Below are 7,210 nucleotides of genomic sequence, written 5' to 3' on the forward strand. Positions count from 1 at the left end.
AACTCCCAACTCTCGCCTGACATTGTATAACGGCACAAAACATTTGGCCTACTTGGACAGGGCTACATAAAATAGCTGTATTACCAAAAATTTTTGGCAATACAAAATAGGCAGCATAATGGATTATACTGTATGTTGGTTAAACCATTATTCAATATTGGAGCTTTTATGCAATGACCTTAAATCTCTAATGTGATTAGTACAAAACTCAAACTCAAATCTATCAACTCTATAGTTATAAAGATATTTACTGTCTTATGCTTAGACTATGGTTTAACACTCATTCCCATGGGGCTGGTACTCAACACAGAACCCATGGGAGTGGCGCTGGTATTAAAAGTAAAAATTTACCATAAAGTGTATAAAAATATTCACAGCAATTCCAATCTTTAATGACTGTGAGGATTTGGGATGGAGGGAAGGGGTGTGCTGAGCTTCCTAGGCTGTAGTACTGATTAGCCCAGAGGACATGATGCCTAAGATGGCTTAAGACCTATAGTTTAGGGTGGCTAAACCAGTGGTACTTGTAAACGGCTAATGTGCATCTCGGGTCATTCCAAAATTACTTTGGTTCTCCACAAAGCAATTCTGTGTCAAATGGGGTAATGTACTGTCGTACACCTTCGGCTCCCTAAACGGGCTCTGGCAAGGGGGCATTCTCTCTCCATACCTGTTCAACATGTACACAGGTGCCCTGAATGTCAAACTGAACTCACTCCCAATCGGATGCACTATCAACGAAACAACAATAAACCTCTGTTATGCTGATGATATGGTTCTGATCTCCCCATCAGTGCAAGGTCTCCAGCGACTCATCGACACCTGCCGCCAATATGCAGAAGAATTTGATATCTATACAACGAAACCAAGAGCCAGTGTATGTCACTGCTACTGAGATCGCTTAAGTATATTGCAGAACCACTAATTTTCCTCAGGAACCATTGTCTGGAATTCGTGCCTGAATTTCCGTATTTGGGACACATTATCACGGACGACCTAAAAGATCCAGCAGACATAGAACAGAGGCGTCGTAAACTATGTGCAACTGGCAGCATGATTGCAAGGAAGTTTGCCTTCTGTCACCAAGAAACGAAACTGCCGCTCTTCCGCTCGTACTGCTAAAGTATATATGGGTGCCTTAAATGCCTTATTCTCTGTATTTGCAATTATGAAGTGTCATCTCCAGAATCTGTCATTATTATTATTATTATTATTATTGTTATTATTATATTTCTATGTTCCTTGCTGTTTTTGGTATTCCTACTTCCTGTTATTACTGCGTTTAATGTCATTGTAGAGTTTTGCAATTTTCAACATTCGTATTTAGCCCGCTGGGCCTGACCTCTGTAACCCCCTAAGGACCCCAGATGGAAATAAATCGCCCACAATCTGTATTTTTTATTGTTATAATTTTTTTTTTTTTTCTATTATTCCCATATAATTACTGTCATTACCATTACTATGAATTCTATTTTTTCTACTTCTTCAGCAACTGTGCGGATACTACCGATAAGTATTTCTGTCTTGTTACCTTGTGTATTTAGATTATGTGTATTTGTATATTCCATGTATACGGCCCTGAGCCGCAATAAAATTTATTACTACTACTTTTGTCCATAAAGACTGATATCAGCCAAAGACCTCAGGTAAGCTTAAGGGGTAAAACTGAAGGCTACTATCGCACCCTTCTAAGCTTGGTAAGCACCAGCTTACATGCAAAATGAGCGCAACGTTTAGTAGCAGCCCCTTGTGGGGGCTGATTGTCAGAGCATAAATAAAAAACAATAAATATCATAAACATACAGGACATAACATAAGAAAAAAACAAATAAAAGGCAATAAATACCCCAGTCGGCAACTGGCAGGAACCAGGCCACGGTAGCAGCTTTCAGTTTTACCAAATTAGGATACCAACACCCTAACAAGGCAATCAATGATAATTAGACAAATTTAGCTTTGAAACAACAAAAATACATTATCAGAAGAGGCCTGCGTTTCCATTAACCAAACCCTGACCCTGAAACTGCTCTGAAACCTTCGATACCCTGACTAAGGGTACTTGGGTTTGGTAGGCAACTAGCTTAGTTGCCTATAACTAAACAACAACCATTCACCGGATTACCTAACAACAACTAGACCTAATTTACGACTACAAATTAACCAAAGCTGGCCTGCGACCATTAATAAAACGAAACAACGACGAAACAACTTCATGATGACGTCATCAGCAATTCCCCGATCTCAGACCGTAAGTCAGAGGCTCCTCTCCAGCCAGTCCGTCATTATGACTTGTTCACTGGGCTAACAGGGTCCATAATTGTGTAATTATCTTAATTATGGGTAATTAGGATGATATTAAATAATTAAATAGGGTGAAATCACCTCTAAATGAACTACGTTTTCCGACACCGGTTACACGCCGGTAAGCAGCCTTACATTATTTACCTACTATAGGCTAAATTAAGCCTTAGAAACGCTTTTACCGTTGTAAAATTACTATATATTTGTGTTAATTACCTTATCTTACCGCCAATTTGCAGTTTAATTACGATAATTCAAGAAAATTCACAGTCATAAGACATTCTACTGACTACTTGACCTATCAGCTGTTCGTTTGTTTACAAGGTAGAGTTGCCAGATTCCATTTCTCGACTCTTATTTTATTCCAATCGCAGGCGCATATGAGCATTAGAGCGCGCACGTGAGCCCGCAATGAATGAAACATAAGCTAATTTATTAATCTGATGTATTTTAATTGTTTTTAAGTGATTTATTTATATACATAAAGGATTTTAAGTTTATTAAATCCCTCCTGGCAACTCCAAAGTAGCCATGGGCGAAGTCCCGTTCAAATAATGGGGTTTTGTAATGTTAAAAGGTAAGTGAATAAATGACAAATAGTAAAAACAAATTAATAAATACCTTAATTTGGCTAGGTTTATTTTCCAAACATGACCTTGAAGATAACTGCATCTTCGAAAGGCACACAAGTGCGGCCACTATGTTAGTTGTGCCATAGGCTAACGTCTGTTTCATCTTTTGCGACCCTCTGCTCCCCTTCCTTATTCTCTCGTTTTCATTTTCTTTCTTCTCACCTTTCCCCAGTGCCGCTAAAGACCCACGGTTAAATATGATCACACTCCTATAAAACGGCATACTTCAGTCTTAGCAGGGAAAGGTATTTTTATGAGTACAACTTCGTAGGGGCCAGCTTTCCATGCTGAAGTTAAACCTTCCTCGTCTTATTTGACGCTACTTCTACATGACTCGGCTTACATTTGCCTACAGAACGCTGCCATAATACTTTCCCACCTTCCACCTCCATGGCAGGAGGACTGCCATCGACGTTCTTCGTGCAATGGAACACTTTCTTCATCCCTGACGTTCTGACAAGTTTTAAACCAGGCGCTCAGAAATCCACACACATACCAGTGGTGATTTCAACGACTGACGCGATTCCATACGTAGAGACTGCCGTCGCGCTGTCGTGGGTTATAACTGCATGCATATTTTGGATTTTTCCTCATTAGTGACCCCAAGGGTATGTATCTACCTTTGCGGCGTGTTTAGTACAAGACCGTTGGGGATGACCGTAAAAACACAAATAGAAGTGTCAATATCGTAAAGCTAATGACCCCCAAGAAATATTAGCCCCAGATAACGAACCCTAAGCTTTGCTGGGGGTCGCTATCTAGGAAAGATACCACATTTTCACGGGATTTTTCCATTGCCTTTTTGACCTATTCAATCTTGTGGTCGTCGATCTCCCTCGCAATTGCATAATATGATTTCTCCCATAATGGCTGCATGTTGAAAGCAGCACAAAATTCCTGTAATTCCAACGGATCCACTATTTGATTGTAACGTTGCTTCCACTAATTTATTGTTGCTCACGTTGCGCTAACTACACTTTGCAACGTAAGACTTAGCCATGCCTTCAAATCTACCTTCCCTCACTATCATTTTATTATTGTACTTGCAACGTGCGATAGAACGAACCCATTTCAGTAAGTTGTCTTTATCAACAAGCCCACACTTTCTCTCACTTTCGGTGTCTTCAATGGCGATGTGAAGGTCCACAATTTCACCAAAATCTAATTTCACTTTAGAATTCCTACTCTCGGGCGGTGCCGGTCGGACTGGCGGTTGAAACACTTGGGTTTCGGTTTCTTTGGCATGGCTCTCTCTTCGCCTTTTGCTGTCATTTCTCCTCATTTCCCACATTTTCTGAAGGTTTTGCTTTCTCGTAAGCCCCACGGTGATAAATTATTACTGTAAAATTGAGAGACAATAGCGTATAAAAAGTAATAATCACGAATGTTAAGAAAAACCGGATGATCATAAACAACCCGGAGACGGTGTAAAGGCAATTCTACTTCGCACTTACAGACAAGAGTAGACACTGACTGTCTGACAGTTGTTTGTTTTGGTTTGTTAGAGGGGGACCGTGGGAGGCTACGTGCAGTTGCCACAAGTCTCTAGACAATTCCCACGAGTCAAACTCCAGCAGACATTCAAATATCGCCGAGAAAAAGCAAAAATAAGCCTTGTTCATAAGGTTAAAAGGGGCTAGACTCGCTTGCGACCCTTTAAATGGGTTACGTACGTAGTCCTTCAATTTTTTTTTATATTTACTAATTGTATTCTTATGAATAAAGTTTTTAACTTTGAATTTGAATTGTAAATCATTTACCCACTACCGTACTTTTGTCAACAGTTGCAAACTACTTTGCAGACTTATTGCTAAATTCAGTATGAATGTTGTCTTTTTTATATAAATATTTCGAAGGGAATTCCGCCTAAAGATGCCTCATTCAGGAAAGGAGTATGTGGACATTAGCCATACCCAAGGAACAAACCGTGGTTTCAGACTTCAATTCTCAACTTTGTTCATTTAAGATTATCATCAATACGATTTCCCATAAACGATATCAGTTTCCTCACCAATGCTATTTCATTTTAGTGCACCTAAAAAAACGCCTTAAATTTCAAAGAAAACGTCCAATGCGTTCTTTTTCTAATTATGAAAAAAAACCACTGTGACAGTTATGAAACAAATCATTGAAATGCTATACAGTTAATTTACTATCCGGAAGAAATTATCACTAACTATAAATATGACAGACCACGGTACTATATTGTAGACTGTAATTCTTATAACGAAAGCTGAACTTCTATTCGCTGGATCTGTGTACGGTTGTTCATCGATTAGAAACGAACGAGGTGATAATGTTAGTTTTCACTACTTCCCACAGAATGAGCAATTAAAACATTTCCTACTGTCTACCATATTTGACTTATGAGTTTTAGCCATTTCTTCATATGTGCTTCCGATAGCGGATCCAGAAAATTTCAAGGGGGGGGCCCTACCAATTTTCATGTTATACACATACACACACACTAACACACACACACACACACACACACACACACACACACACACATATATATATATATATATATATATATATATATATATATATATATATATATATATATATATATATATTTACAATGTTTTTTAATTTTTTCCCATTTTTATATTTCTTATTTATGTTATTATTATATAAATCTTCATTATTATTATTTTTCATGGGGGGGGGCCACGTGCCCAGATGCTCCCCCCAACCTGGAACCGCTAGTGTGTTCTATCCTATCTGACCTTATGAGTTCTATCTAACATTTCTCCCCATTATCTATCAATGTTTGAAAGGCGGTTTTGTAGTACCAGGATATTGCCTTACTTATTAGTCGTAGCAGTGTGAAAACGATCTTATTCTAAATTCATCACGAAAGCAAGAATTTAACCAAGACAGACCATCCCATACAGAACCTTAAAATATATATACAAAAACCCAAGACCAGTGATTCTTAAACTGGGGGGCACCAGAAGCTTCCAAGGGGGGCCGCAAGCAGAGTTGCCAGATGGTGCCTATTATTTTTTTAAATGTGACGTTAATTACAAAATTGCCAAAAACGTTATCACTGCTTCCATATATTTCCTAATCATTATCTCAAAACATGCCAAAAATTCAAAATACAAGTAAGTTTTAATTTCAAATCTTGTTTATGAATTGTCTTTTATCGTTATGATAAGTATAATAGCATACAAATAGACAACATATTGTTTATAGATTATGGTTGGCAAAAATTTCAGGGGTAGGGGGGCGTGGGGTCTATACATAATGCAGAGGGGGGCTGCAAGGCAAAAAAGTTTAAGAACCACTGCCCTAGACAGACAGACAGAGAGAGAGAGAGAGAGAGAGAGAGGAAAAATTTTTAGACACCAAACGACCCTATTAACAACGATGATGGTTTAGCAGCTTAAGGACTGCCAAGCCAGAGCACTGGAGTACTTTGGGTTCAATCAAATCATAATGAAATAAGAATGGAATTGAATGGTATAGAATTTAGGCCAAAGGCCGAGCACTGGGACCTACGAGGTCGTTCGGCGCTGAAACGGAAATCGACGGTACAGTAAAAGTTTTGAAAGGTGTAACAGAAGGAAAACCTCAAAGCAGTTGCACTATGAATCAATTGTTAGGAGAGAGTGGAAAAGTAAGATGGAAGAAAGTATATGAAAGGAGGTACAGTAGAAGGAATAAAAGGGGTTGCAGCTAGGGACCGAAGGCACGCTGCAAAGAACCTTAAGTAATGCACAGTGCACTGCGTGAGGTGCACTGACAGAGCTAACCTCCCTACGGGATGGAGTACTTTGGGAGCAAGGCTTTATTTCAGAACTTGCTCTGGCAAGATTTGTAAGCCACTCCATATCCCTAATTGATTACTAGTTTGACTTATTTCATTTTCGAGTCCCTTACGAAGAGCTAAACTTGCAAACACAAAACTTATAAGTATTGAATAGCATAATTGATGAGAGTCAGTGGAAAGGAAAGGATTTTACCAGTTTCAGAAAGGCTTGGTCGTCTCTTTCGAGTCTTTGCCTAAATTGCTTGACATGGTAAAGAGCAAAATTTAATATTTCATATATATTAACTTACAGACTGAATCAGGTCGGTCTACAACATCACCTGGGTCAGTTAAGCATTGTGTAAGATCATGTCTTCTAAGGGAAAAGCAGTTCCCTTATGTATCAACTGATTGTTATTCTTCCATTCCTGTTGATTCTCCAACAGGAATTAGGCCTATAAGCAATGATATTTTGCTGACCAAATAACTGGGATTCTGTTGGGGAAGAAATTGACATTAC

General features: G+C 38.8%; 1 long non-coding RNA gene across 1 annotated transcript in view; it reads right to left on the reverse strand.

Annotated features, from left to right (window-relative positions):
• The window catches only part of LOC136830559 (uncharacterized), a 39,817-nt gene extending 35,354 nt beyond the window's left edge, over positions 1-4,463 (reverse strand). Inside the window, exon 1 of the long non-coding RNA XR_010850661.1 lies at positions 2,923-4,463. This is a non-coding gene — a long non-coding RNA (uncharacterized lncRNA). The remainder of the gene's footprint in view (positions 1-2,922) is intronic.
• Between the last annotated feature and the right edge of the window lie 2,747 nt (positions 4,464-7,210).

This window comes from Macrobrachium rosenbergii, chromosome 47 (genome assembly GCF_040412425.1).
Source record: "Macrobrachium rosenbergii isolate ZJJX-2024 chromosome 47, ASM4041242v1, whole genome shotgun sequence".
NCBI lineage: Eukaryota > Metazoa > Arthropoda > Malacostraca > Decapoda > Palaemonidae > Macrobrachium > Macrobrachium rosenbergii.